The following is a 14,055-nucleotide window of genomic DNA, read 5'->3' as shown; positions in this document are numbered from 1 at the left end:
AGGGTCTCTGGGGAATATTCATGGCATGTACCCTGCCTCCATGGATGCCATGGTCACAACTTCCAGTGATTCCACTGAGAACAGGAGCAAGCCTCACATGTGCTGCTCTGCTCTCTCCTGGCATGATCCCACTCTCCAAGCTGAGGGCTTGGGAGCTCCCCATGGTCATCTGACACCTCATTAATTTATTCCCTGGATGCAGTATGTCTTGAAGCCTTTCCTCTTCCATTTCTACTGCTGCTTGTTATTTTAGTGACATTTTTAAAGTCACCTTGCTCACACTGAAGCTGGAAGGTAAGATGCAGGAACTTTGCAATTTGACACTGCAACATTTGGAAGTGAAGGTGTCCACAGTGAATTAAGACACAGTCCTTACAGGTTTTATTTTTCCCATTAACCCTGGAAAGCACAGGAGACCTGGAAAATGCAGGTAAAGAAGTCACTTAACCCATTCACAGCAGCAGGCACTGCTCTAGCTGAGTGTGGTCACTTCTATGCCTCAAAGTAATCCTGCCAAGCATCTACCCAAAAAGATTGGGAAAAGATGCCATTAGAGGTGTATAATGAGCCAGAGGATCTCCTAGGCAACTTCCAAAGTCCTTGGTCACTTAGGGTACAAGGATTTCAAGCACTGAACACAGGTAAGTTGCACTGCACAGTAATTTACAATAATCAACCATCACTGTTTCCTATGTTTAATGGCTCTCCACAAGCACAATTTTGACAGCCTTGGGTCTGGTTTTTGTGCCACAATTATTACCTTCACATCTCTTCTTTCACCCCTAAATAATTTTCCTAAAATCTGCACTTAAGCATCATTATTCCCTGAGTGGCACAATTATATCACCCCTTAAAATCCATGTTATATTTGTGCATGAAGAATGCACTGCTGGATTCCTCCATCCTTTTCACTTTTAAACCAAAAAATGAACAAGTAATGAAAGGAATAAACTCCCACAAAGTCTCAGTATGGTCCTGCCACACAGCAGCCATCGAGACACCAAGTGAAAAGTGGCTTCTGCAACAAAAACCCTGGAGGAGGTTGAAAAGAAATGTAGGTGGATATTTGCTATTAAAAAAGGCTTATTGTACAGAGCTGGTATTAAACATGGGGTGATACCCCTATGTCTGTCTTTGTACACCCAAACTTCAAGTCTGTGGGAATTTCCAAAGTGCAAAGAACATGGAGTATAAGCCAGAATTATTTGTAAACATGGGATAGCTGAGATTTATATAACAGGCTACTGCAGATTTATGAATCCAGGAAAGGAAATAATTACAAAGGAAATTAAAGTTAAAAATAGTCACGAACCACCAAAAAGAATGTGCTTGCACCTCTTTCTCTGGCAACAGAGTGTAACACCCACTTGCTGTGAGGCAGTTCATTCTTCTAGATAATTAGTAGTGCCAGGAATGGGGTCTCCAGTTTAAAAAAGAAACTTTACTTGGTAAATACTTCTCATTATATGTTCAAAATGGGTTTTAGATTGCCTAGACAAAAGGCTTATACTATATGCCTATACATCTAGTACAAAAAGTCTAATAATAGTGTGTTTCAGTATAATGCACTTCTTTTGAGAGCCGGAATAACTAAAAATAAGAGAAATTTTAAAGCCTAAAGCTAACCTACCATCTGACGCCATTTATTACCAGCAGAACAGCACAAAATGCAGTGTGTGAAATGTAAGATATGAGCACTGGAGGAATGGACACAGCTGCTTCTAGTTACCCTGCAGATAACTATTTATAGGGCTGGAGACACACAATAAAATCCAGCATAAATCAAGAATGCAACTGGCCAGAAACAAGATGGGGAGAAAGAGCTCAGCACCGCTGGATATTGCTGTCACCTGTGGTGCATGTGGTGGCACTGGGGCCATGGCAGGGAGCTGGGAGGATGTCCAGGGTCTTTAGGGGCATCCAAATACTGCCCTGAAGCAAGGCACAGGTTATTAGTGGCTTCAGTGAACTGATCATAGCAAAACACATTTTCTTAAGAGTAAGGAAGTTATAATCCATGCCAAAAACATCCCTAACGAAAAAAGGAAGCGGTAGCACAATTAAGTTTCTCGTGTGCAAATCCAGCAAGTGATGTGGGGTAGAAAGGTGGGATTTTAAAATAATAAATGAAGGATTTTGTGAAAAAACATGTGCAATGTTGCAGGTGCAACACAAGGGCACTGAAGTGTGTTTTACAGACTGCCAGGATACAGCAATGGGACCTCATGGAATCCCTTTCTCTTTGCTTGTTTTCACCTGTCATTTTCTGAAATTAAAAGTACCAGTTTTTCACAGAAATAGGATGTTTTGTCCTGTCTGAAAACACTTTTAATAGATGAATTTCAGCAAGTTTTTGGTTTCTACAAGCTATACCTTGGGCTCACTGAAATCACTGTTAATTTTGTGTGTTTGATGCCTGTTTCCTCACAGGATAATCTGTGTCCAATAGGTCTGAATGAGAGGCACAAGAACAGTCCTGAGAATCTGGCTAAATAACACTCATATCTGAAATGCAGATTTTATTGTCAGTGGTAGTTTACAGTCACACTCATTAATTACACCAGGAGGAAAGAGTTTATGAAAGTGACAGTTTGAAGAAACGAATAAAAATGAACATGTTTTGTTGGTATTCTCATAGTCTACTCTGACTGCTGATCAAAGTGAAAATGATATTGCTCAGTTTAGAGGAATATGACAGCATATCCTTTAGTAAGGTAAGTTATGTTTTCCTTAGCATTTTGTTTAGGGATTGAATTAAGAATATCTTGATCTTTCTACATTTTTCTTATATTCACATAAGATCTGGGTGCACAGATGCAGACAACAGTAAATTACTCATGGAGCAAGGATAATTTCCTCAATTAAGGGACCTGTTTGAGAATCAGTTTTTAGGGTGCACCACGGAATGGGGAACTCCTTTGGAAGACAGGCAATGTTCAGTGAAATTCCTTGAATAAATATGCTTTGGAAGTTAAACAGACACTGAGTACTGAAAGGTCAAGTATGGAATAAATTAATTCTGTAATTGATAACAAGCGACTTCCAGCTCTGGCAAATTATGTACTTAAAACAAATTATTAATATTTGTTTGTTTTCTGAAATAAGTGTCTGTGATTTTATCCTCAGATGAAAAGAACCAAAGAATTTAAGATTTTGCTCTGAAGTTAAAGGATGTGGGTGTTTTGACCCAGCAGCTTCTGGTTTGTTGAAGTGAGTTTTTGGAGTGTTCTGTGTATTTTGCATAAGGAATATTTATATTTCTTTATCTCTAAGCTCAGTGTTTGTTTGTTGTTAATGTAATCTAGAATGAACTCTTATAGTAAATGCTGATGTTATTTAGAAGAAGCATAAATCAACCATTGATATCCTCACAGCTCCAGCAACTTCAAACCCCTCACTAAAGCAGAGCTGAAGACAGAATAAAGTTTCACAATACACAGAGTGGTAGTAATGTGCTTTTCTCTTTTCTATTTATTTGCAATTGTTGCCTCAGCTGGGAGCAAAAGGGAAATATTTGGAATTCTGATTTGATTAGCATGCTGCTCTTGGTCCACCAAAGGTGTGAGATGCCCATGGCTGCACACTGCAGTCTCCTTGGATAGCAAACACAGCACCAGGAGAACAATTCCCTGGTATTCCTACAGAACTCCCTGCAAGAGGATTGCCTGACAAGGGCTTTTCAATCTGATAAGGCTATGGAAGGGCTCTTTAGAGCCTCCTGATTAAATGAATTGTCTCCTCAAGTAACTGATGCCACTGAATCAGCTTCCAGCTCCGATGGTGAATGCCTGATTCTGCTTACTGGGTTGTTGCAGGGCTCTTAGAGGGGTCATACCTGTGAGTGTCATTTAATGTCAGTTGGGCAGTGACTGCTCCATTCCCCTGGAAAATGCCAGGGCTGCCCTAACAAGGTAAATGGCTTAAGTCCCAGAAAAGACTATGAATATTCATAGTCATACTTTTGCTTTTGTTAAATAGTATCAAGTACCCAGCAGCTTTCTGATTCTGTCTAAACAAATTCTGGCAGCTTCAACGTCAGCTTCTCTTTGACCCTTGGATGGCATCACCCAAAGATAAAGCAATGGGCTAAATGACTTGGGAGCTTTTAGAACAGTGTTCAGAGAAGCATCTTCCACTGCAAAGCAGGAGAGGCATAAATAATTTAAAGACAGTGCTTTTACTCAACTATTCCTTTTTGCTTACAAAGAAAGTCTTGGAATTTCAGGCATGAAAATAAACATACTGAGGTGAATGGTCGTGCCACCCAATGTAAAACAAGTTAAAGCATAGAGGATGTAACTTTCCTTAACTTGAAAGTTGTATAATGGGACAACATTTACAAAATCTCTTTTCAGTTGCCATGCTGATAACTAGAGATGCAACATCAAATGCTGGGAAGAATGAGGGATGAAATATTCTCTGTTTTCTAGACCATGAGAAAAATTTTGAGCAAGATTGAAAAGTTACACCCTAGAGACAACATTGAAGCCTGGGCCATTCTTGCTGTGTGCATATACATAACACCATCAAAAGCTGCCAGCTTTGCCCCAAAAAGGAAATGAACCTCTGGTATGTTACAGAGCAGACAGGGGTGAAACAACCCTTTGATTTAGCCCCAGCCTACAAAATGTGAATCTAGATATTACAGTCATTTTGTTACTCTGCTTTAAAGGTACTGAATTGTGTTGCAGTGCATTATATTTCATCTGTTAATCTCAAACTGCCCCGAGGAGGGCTCAGTGTGTCAGGAGAGGCTTTCCTGGTGCTTCAGATCTGAGTCATCAACTGGCTTACAGAAGACAAAGGTAACTAATCAATTCACTTCTCCTATGACATGAGCTTTTAGGTTTGTGTGGCTAAGGTATCTTGAAGCTTTCATTATTAGTTTACCCTTTTTAAAGTGATTTCTACAAATAAATTTCAAATGTCAAATATATTTTATTGTCTGGAATCAGGGTACAGAAGGAAGGGCTGAGAAAAGCGATTCAGCATCATTCCTTATTGGAAAGAAAATGAAGGAAAAAACTCCTTTAAGAAGAGAGAGAATGAAAAGAAAGCAGGGGAAAAATATCAGAAGCTAATTTATAGACACTCCCCCAAAAGGTCATGGGAGGCAATGGAAGGAATGAAACTGGTGATGGAAATCAGCATCAGAGGCAAACATCCTAAAAATGCAATCTTCAAAAAAGCAGCAGGCAATCAGGCAGGGGTGCTGTGAGAATCCACAAAGCTCACGTCAGCACTAACCTACAGCAGCCACCACCAGCCCCTGTCACACCCAGGCAACAGCCCTGCTTCCAGGGAGCTGCACTCAGGGGTCACAAACTTGCACATAACACCAAGAGGCCACCTAAAAAGAGAAAATCCTGGCACCCGTTTTCCACAGTCCCAGGCTGGGATGCTGTGACTCAGTGCATTGTCCACATGCAAGGCATGGTGAGAGCCTGAGAACTAATCTCCTTGAACCAAGTGAAATGATGCTGAAAAAATAATGCTCAGGCATAAAAATAGCGGGATCAAAAACCAGAACAAATCTAAATCTTAAATTTATATGAATTGTTGGCACTAATTGCTAAAATTACTCTTTGTTACCAGTTTTGGAAATAGTTCTTATTCTTGCTGCATTAACAAAAGAAGGAACAAAGAGAAAACTACAGTGCTGCTGGCTGAACTAAGGCAAAGCAAAGCTGTTAAATCACAGCTTGCAAATACACACAGGGGCTCATATTTTAGTTCAACATTTTGGACTTAAGCTGACCTTTGCTTAAAAATACTGTGTGGAATAAATTCTGCACTTGATTTTTTTCTGTTGCACAAGTAGCCTTAAAGCCTCTCCATTTCCTGCCCACCAATGGAATTGGAACAAGACCCAGAGTTTTGGCTATCCTGGCTTTTCTATTTCAAACCTGGTAACTTGAAGTTGAGGTATTACTCTAAGAATAGAAATAATTTCTCCCTCTGTCTTATTTTGGTTGTTCTGGGACACATTCTGCCCTGTATTCATAAGAGTTTAAAAATAAGTGTAGTCAAACACAAAAATATTTTTGTGAGAAGAAAGTGCACGTTTCTTTTACAGAGAATATGAACAATAGTGTCCTTTAGAAAACAAATAAGTTCAGAGGTGTAGAGGGGTGGGTAAATATTTTTCCTTGCGTTAATTCCCTATTTCAGTTTTCCAGCCAGGCCTACTCCAGCATTAAAGCTTTAACCTCCATCTTTTACAGCAGAATATAAAAATATAAAGGTAATATAGATAAAGGTAGTATAGGAAGTAATCTTATTCCCTAAAGAGTTGCAGCTGGGTTAATTACTAAAGATTAGGAGCAGGCCTGACTTTAACAGGCCACAGCTGTAGCCAATAACAAGAAGAGTGCTATAAAAGAGTGGATTGGTTGGCTGAGGGGAACTGGAGTGCAGCAGGCTGCTGTGAGGGGAAGGAAGAGTCAGTGCTTAGAGGAGTTGCCTGTGAGAAACATCAAAAAAGTATGAAACTCTAGCAATGTGGAACTCTTGCTATATATGACAACATCTAATGATAACTTTGAGCTAAATTTTTTTTGTGTGACTTTTCTGCATGGACCTTATTAAAGCCTTCAGGCACCCTGTGGATAAAATTTGGAAGAACTTCCCAAGACTCCATCCCTTTGGCACAACAGACCAGGGAAGAGTGCTGGAGTGCACCAGCAGGGAAGGAGGTGGAAGGGGGGCCTTCAATATGAAAACCAGGAATGCTTATACAATATTTTCCTTCCTATGCTTAGTATGATGGGAATGTAGCAGACAACAGTGAGGATAAACCTTGTTGCTGGCTTTGATTCTGGCTCATCTGCTGGGTGGAGGATGCCTGGAGCTGCTCTGAGCACAGCTCTGTCCAGCAGGGTGCTGGAGGCAGCTGGGGTCAGGGTTCCCCTGTGCTTTGTGGCACTGCTCAAGGACAATCCTGCCAGTGCCTTTCTGTGCCCAGGTTAGGAGTTCCTGCCAGGCCCCCGGGGGCATCCGTGCCCTTGTGTTTGCTGATCCAGCTGAAAGTTGGCTCTGCAGGGAAAACCACGGGGAATGCTGGAGCAGACGTGAGCCAGGAGGGTGGCTCACAGAGAGGAGCCATGAGCCCTCTGCTCAGCTGGGCTCAGTTTCACTTTGGCCCGAGCAAATCCACGGATGGGTCTCACTGTCAGACCAGGGAGAGCAGCGCCATGGCTTAGGGGTTCTGCGTTTCTCACACGGTTTCTCACCCACAGGATTTATTTTACAGGTACCAGGGGGTAAAACAGCCAGGATCCAGATGCCCAAGGATGGGTGTCCCTCAGGAGACACGGCGTGGTGCAGCTGCTGGAAACCTCGGGGGCATTGAGGGACCGTGGAGTTCAGCACCGGTGTTGTCAGCGTGCAAGGAACTCATGGAAGAAGGTACATGAACACACACACAGAGTCACTGTTTTGGTTTTCCCTAGCATGCTACTGAAGGCTGGAGGATGCACGCCTGAGTGATTTTAAAGAATTCTGTATGTTTTACCATGTCTGGGCGATTCTGAAGAAATGTGTGTACTTATCCTATTTGGTTACACCTGGCAGTCCAGTCACGGCCACGTGTTCAAAAAACCCTGAAAATTCACTTTGTATCTGGTTTCGGGGGCCAGCTTTCTTCACCTGCTTCGGAGGGCACAATTAACGGGCGGGAAAACGAACAGCCCGTTACCGGGCGGCTCGGCCAACAAACGCCTGCGGTGCCTCGCAGTTGGGCGCTCCGCGGACACGGGCGAGCGGCAGGTGCCGCGGGCGCGCAGGCGCTCGCTCCGCCAGCCGCTGCCGGGCGGGCACCCTTCTCCCGACATAACGGGCACCCAACCGCGCCGGGGGCAGGATCCATCGGCGACACTTCGATTCGGGAGCCGTGTGCCCGCCAGCCCCGCAAGGTACCGGCCCCGGCCACGCCCGCGGCCCCCGCGCACATCTGGCGCCTCCAGCTGTGCCCGCGCCTGCGCGCGCCGCGGATGGGCGGGCGCGGCTCCCCGCACACACACACGGGGCGGTGCCGCCCCTCGCCATTGGCGGAGCGGCGCCTCGGTCCCGCCCCCGCGGGGGGCGGACGGCCCCGCCATTGGCCGCGCGGGCCGGCGGCGCCTCTCGGTTGGCTGCGGCGGCGCCGTGGGCGGGGCCGCGCCTTCACCGTGAGGTGCGGGAGGGCCCCGGCTGCCGCCGCCGCCGCCGGTTCCGGGTCCGCGGGGGAGAAGCCGCGGAGGGCGATGGCGTAAGTGCGGGGGGGGAGCCGGGACCGGGCTGCGCTCCGCTCCCCACCGGGATGGGCCCGGCGCGCAGGGCTCGGCCCCGCCGCTCGCCCTGGGCCTGCCGGGAACGCGCAGCCGCCCCCGCGCCGGGAGGAGCCGCGGTTCGGCGCGGGGCTCCGCCGGGCCGGGACGGGAGGAGGCCCGGTGCCTGTCCTTCCGCCCCGCAGGGCCGTGTGGTGACCCCGGGGGCCGGTCCCGCCGTGGTGCCGGCCGCCCCGCGGGGGAGCGATGCCAGGAGAAGCCCCTCCGGAGTCGGGAGTTCGGTGTTTCCCCTTTGGCGGGCGGTAACGCCGTGCAGAACGGCTCTAAGGCCGGGGGCGGGAGCTCGCAGCCTCCGGTTGTGTCTGGCCTGCGAGGGAAGTTTCCCTGTGCTGGTCCCTGGGCGGTGGAAGGCGATGTCTGCCGGTGCCTCTGGTCCCGAGAGGGTTTAGCACACGCACGGTGGTTTAACACGACGTGCACCTGCTTTTTGGTGTGTCTGAAGCTGTAGTGGTGATGATACGTAATGACGTTGTGATAAGGTGCTTGCACTTTGTGTTATCAATAAAAAACCCGATTCAGTTACCAATGTAACGTGTGCATAACAGGTATAATACATAATATAACGCTGATACGGGGGAGGTGTGTTTTGGAGGTAGTCATGTAGCAAATGTCCCAATCACAAGCTCTGTCTGCTCTGGTTTCCCATCATAAGATCCATTTCCACAACAGCCTTCATTCAACTTTGTGAAAACTTCCCAAGTTGACAGTTTGCTGCAATGTGTAACTTTCTCAGGTTTAATATACAAAAGGCCACAGTTGTTGCCATGTGAGTTCTTCTGTTGTGTCACTTAATCCAGTAATTCTGCTTTTCTGGCTTGTTCTTTTTATTGCAGCCGTGCAGGGTTTCCCTCCCCTGCTTTTTATGTGCAGTGAGCAGCTAAACAGTGGGGCCAGAAATTTTGTAACTGAGAAGAAAAACTGGAGGGGGAGGAGGGAGTATTCCTCTTGTTTGTTAAAGTGTGTTAATAGGTTACTCAAACAGCCATTGATAAAACCAGTATTGATTGTCCACTTAGGCGGTTGGCTCTGAATGGATGTTTGTTTAGGGTCATGGCCTGAATTTGCACATTCTGGCAGTGATCATGTGTAGCTTTTGCTCCTCGTGGATCGTCTGGGCTCGTTGTCTGGAGGTATGGACACATTTAAGGGGATCTTATCCTTGTTTGTGGCGTGCTGAAGTCACTCACCCTTTTGGGAATGCTGTTAGGGAGCTTTGGCATGTGAAATGTGCATCAGCTGCTGTTTGGCCATTGCTCTTCTGCACCATTTCATCCTGGGGGAAATAGGCAAGAGGTTAGTTAATGCTTTTGCTTAGCAGCGAGCAGAGTTCTCACATGTTACTGTGGCGTGTCATAGCTTCTCCTATCGCTGCTTATCTCCTCACATAACTTATTCTAGCACTTGCTGCTGCACCCAAATCTTTGTGGTGACTCCAGGCTGAGGTGAAGATACAGGCAGTTCCCTTAAGGATGATGCTGTATGTAGCTACAAGACTGACTCTTTGTGTGATTTATGGCAAAGACTTCCTCTTTCTCCAAATTGTGGTGATGTGTCAAAAGAGAAATTTAGAGGAAGCATACTTCTGGAAGAATTCATAGGTGTGGAGTAGATGGCTTAGTTTCATAGAGTATTTCAAAGGTACAGTGCTGTACTCAAAAAAGGGAGGAAAAAAAAAAGTTATTGCCTTGTTAAAACCAACAACAAAGGCCCCAAAGGCAATATTTTTATTTTTCCCTCTAAGTTGAGGAGTGTGCATGAGGGAAATTCTTATTTATTTCTACTGCTGTAAGCCTGTAGGTTCTTCTGTTTGTGGGTTTTGGGGTTTCTTTTTTTTTTGTTTTGTCCTTTTTTTTGTCCTCTGCAGCATCAAAGCTTGGCAATGTAAGCAGGAAAAGAGCCAGCTCCCCTTGAAGAAGTCTGGGAGGCAAGGTCAAGAAGTATATTTTTAATTTTAAACAGTTAAATACAAAATCATCCCAATTCAAGCAGGTATTCCTAGGCTAGCAGTGGCAGTACTGTGTGTTGGTTGCCATAGCAGGAGTTTGTCTTTGATCTCTTTCCTGGGAAAACTCATGTCATTTACTGTTAAAAATAGATAAATAAAAGCTACCACTTGTGCTGTGAAACTCAACTTCATTGGGCAGGCTATTGTGAGAATGATTTTTATCTTGTATCTTACCGTTCCTTTGAGTATGCTTTATTTTGATTTAATGAATTTTGAAGTAGACCTGTTATTTGCTGAGCTACTGTAGTGCAAATTGTGTTTGGCTAAGGCTGTCCACACACCGGCTCGACCAGGTGTGGCTCTGCTGGGCTCTGCTTTCAGCGCAGCTGCTTCTGCTGGGGCCGTAGCAGGATTTCATTAGCATAATTAAAGCTCGAGTTTATTTTGTTTACAGTTTACCGCTAGTGGGACTTGAGGCACGGGCAGGCAGGGAGGGAAATAGACCTGATTGTTTGCTGTTTTCTTAACAAAGCTCAAAGCTCATTTCAATTGGGTACCAGGTATGAGAGCAATGCAATTTGCCCTGTGGCAGAATTGCTCTGTGGGTGCTGTCACTTCACTTAGTTTTTTGTCTGTTTTGTGGGTGTTTTTTTGAGAACAACTTTCCTTCTCTTCCTTCCTCTTTCCCTTGCTTGCTGACTGAAGAGCAGCCGAGTTTCCTAAGCTGTGCTGGAATGGGTTTGAAGTGTTTGACCTAGCTGGAGAGTTTTGGGATGGGTGCCAAGGTTGGCAGCTTTTTGTTTTGTGAGAAGTGTTTAATGTGCCTCTGGGTGCTGACAGTGTGAGAATATCCTGAGAGGAGAGCTGTGTCTGTGTTTGTGAGCCTCCTTTATGATATCATTTACTTATCTAAACCTCTCATTTCACAGCAGTCGTGCTGAAGACCCTTTGAAAGGCAGTGATGGAGTGGGTAATGCCAAAAATACCTTTTCTTTCCTTTAAAGAGCTGCCTTAGGTATGGCTTCTTGTTTGAGATGAGGCATCCAGACATGTCATCTACATGCATTTATTGACACCAGGGGGATTTAATGTGTCACTTTGGGTGTCATTGGAACTCCACTGATTAGTAATTGCTGTGGAAGTTGGGAGTAGCCTTGGAATGGCAGCTAACCTCTAATAACACCAATTAACATGTATTTGATAAGCACTTGATTTTTGTGTAGATCTGAAGGATATGTCTGGCAAATTTAAACTCCTGGTTTATTCCCCCTGAGAATTCCAGCAGTGATAAGAGAATTGGCATGTCCTTTATTTCCCTACCCGCTTCATGACCATATAGAAGTATTTCTTCTCAATATAAAATGCCAGTTTTTCCCCACCTTTGGACACCCCTTTTATTCAGCTGTCTCTCTCTGACATGCCAAGAAAATGACTTTACAAAGGATGTGGTAAAGAGACATTTCTTGTTCTTTCTCCTCTTCTCGCCCAGCTCAAGACCTGCATCACCCTCATGTTCCCAGGCACTGAGTAAAACATTTGTTGCCTTTGTGCTCAGCTGTAGGTGCAGGACAGACCTTTTCCAGGTGGGTGCAGCTGTCCCTGCCAAGTGGCTGCACTCTGGTCGCTGAATTTCTGGTTTCTCTCCTGCCAGCTCTTGCATATATGCATGCCTCCTGTAAATATTTCATGACTTAGCTCAAGCAGAGGTTTGTTCTTGGTGTTGAGTTCATTTGCCAGGCTGAGGTTAAAACGAGTTTACCTATCTGATGTGATTGGGATGAGTTTATAAAGATTAGGAGCAGCTGCTTTTGAGTATTTGGCATTTTAGGGATGGAATATTTGCGGTGAAAATTGGTTTGGACTTGTAACACAGGGAGCAGGCTGAAAATGAAGTACATCCCCTCAGGATTATAACTTCCCTTGCCTCTTTTTAGTGCTGTGGAGAATGGATTATGTGTGACACAAGTAATTAAAATTCACTTTTTCAAGTCTGTAAAGCATATATTTTTGCTATAAAGACAGCCTGGCTGACCATGAGGTGCAGCTTCACAGTAAAATCAAGCCCTCGTATCTTTAAGGCAGTCCAGTGCCTGCCTTGAGCCTGCTGAGTGCTCCAAATGTGCATAACCTGAAAAGCAGTCCTCTGGTATTTCAGTTTGGGCATCATAAATGAGGGATTTGGCCTTTATCTCTCCTTGCTTCAGATACTCATTTGGAGAGAGACAACTACATGATGCCCCAAAGGACTGCTGTGAAGATAAAATATGAGTATCACCTCAGTGCCACAGAATATTTCTTTTCTTCTGTCCTCTTCCCAGGAGAGAGCTAATACATTTTGTAGTTATTAACGTGGTGTGTGGTAAATGAGAGGCACAAGTGACATAATGAATAGTGAAAATGTGCTTAAACAATAAGGCAAGGGGAAAGGCAAATAAATTCAAACACTTATCATGGTCTTAGACTATATTTCAGCATGCTGACTGAGCTGTTCATCACAGAACAGCGCAGACCTTGAGAAAAGATGCTAAATAAGTGCAGAGAAACAAATGTGAACTTCTGGGTTTCTGTTCCTCTTTGTTACATTTTCTTTTGTGTATTTGCATGGTTGGCAAGAGCCAGCTTCACACCCTGGGGTCTTGTCATTCCAAGGGCAGTTCCTTGTAGGGTTTGCTTCAGAGAATTCAGGAGGCAGCATGACAGAACATTCCAGCCTCAGCAGCCTTTGGATCACTGTTCCTGGGGAGTGCAGCAGTTGGCTCCGATGGCAGAGCTGAGTTTGCACACGGGAGTGAGTGTGAGTGCAGCAGGGTGTGGGCAGTGAGGGCTGCAGGACTGCCAGCTGTGGTTACAGTGCATGGCCCAGGCTGCAAGGCCCAGGGTTTAAACCAGTGGTTACAGTGTATAGGGGCTGGGAGGTGCAAAGCAATGCTGGTTACTCTAAGTAGCAAATACCTGCTGTGAAAAGATGGCATTTCTTCCTCAAAGTTATCCTGAGAGGAAAATTGTGTCTGTTCTAAGTTACCATAAGTTACCCTGATGGTGCAGATTCTGCCCCTTCATCCCCTGCTCCTTATAAATGCACAGGGACATTGTGAACACTGTGCACTCCTTAAGTCTGTGCTTTTTACTATAGTAATTAATAATCCTAAATGGATTGAACACCTGATTGCTCTGAGAGGTGTGTTGAGAGCTCACATCCAGTGTAGGTGTTGCTGCTGGCAGGCTTGGGGTGCTTACACTTTTATTGCCAGCATCCTCCCTCCAGGAACTTGATCAAGGGCAGAGACTGCCCTAATGAAAGAAAAAAGCCCAAATCAGTGGGCTAGGGTGTTAAAGGATCCTCTTTGAAGCTCAAATATGTTGTATTGACACATGCTGAGTGATGGGGGATTCCTGAATTTGTTTGCATGCAGGTAGGAAATGCATCCCAGAAAAAAATTGCAAGTACGTCCGTCCAGTTTATGGTTATGGATAGTGATGACAAAAAAAAAAAGAGGTGAACACTGTCTTTATTTAAGTAGCTAAGTATCAAGATTCAATAGTTTCAGTCTCCAGGTTGTCTTGCCACTGTCCTATTTAATGATTTTAGTCATGTTTCAGTATAATGTCATTTTCTGTGATAATTTCTTGCTTCCTTGATGAGATTAAATATTGGTGGTTGAGGCAATAGATAGACAGTCCTTACCTACTGACAACATTTCCATGGTGATCTGGGTCACAGCACAGTGACACTGTTGTCCTTAGGTGAGAAAGGGAGAGGGCAAGTCCTTGCATCCTTTTATG

The 14,055-nt window shown here is 44.8% G+C and overlaps 1 protein-coding gene across 9 annotated transcripts in view; it reads left to right on the top strand.

Annotated features, from left to right (window-relative positions):
* The first annotated feature begins 8,164 nt into the window (after positions 1-8,164).
* BLTP1 (bridge-like lipid transfer protein family member 1) overlaps positions 8,165-14,055 on the top strand; it is an 87,623-nt gene continuing 81,732 nt past the window's right edge. For all 9 annotated transcript variants that reach the window (XM_054283742.1, XM_054283743.1, XM_054283748.1 and 6 more), the window contains exon 1: positions 8,165-8,248. The gene's annotated coding sequence lies outside the window, so the exon portion shown is untranslated. The remainder of the gene's footprint in view (positions 8,249-14,055) is intronic.

Source organism: Melozone crissalis, unplaced genomic scaffold, assembly GCF_028551555.1.
Source record: "Melozone crissalis strain CALT ecotype California unplaced genomic scaffold, PUWL_Pcris_2 ptg000039l_1, whole genome shotgun sequence".
Lineage (NCBI taxonomy): Eukaryota > Metazoa > Chordata > Aves > Passeriformes > Passerellidae > Melozone > Melozone crissalis.
This window is presented reverse-complemented; position numbering and strand designations above follow the sequence as displayed.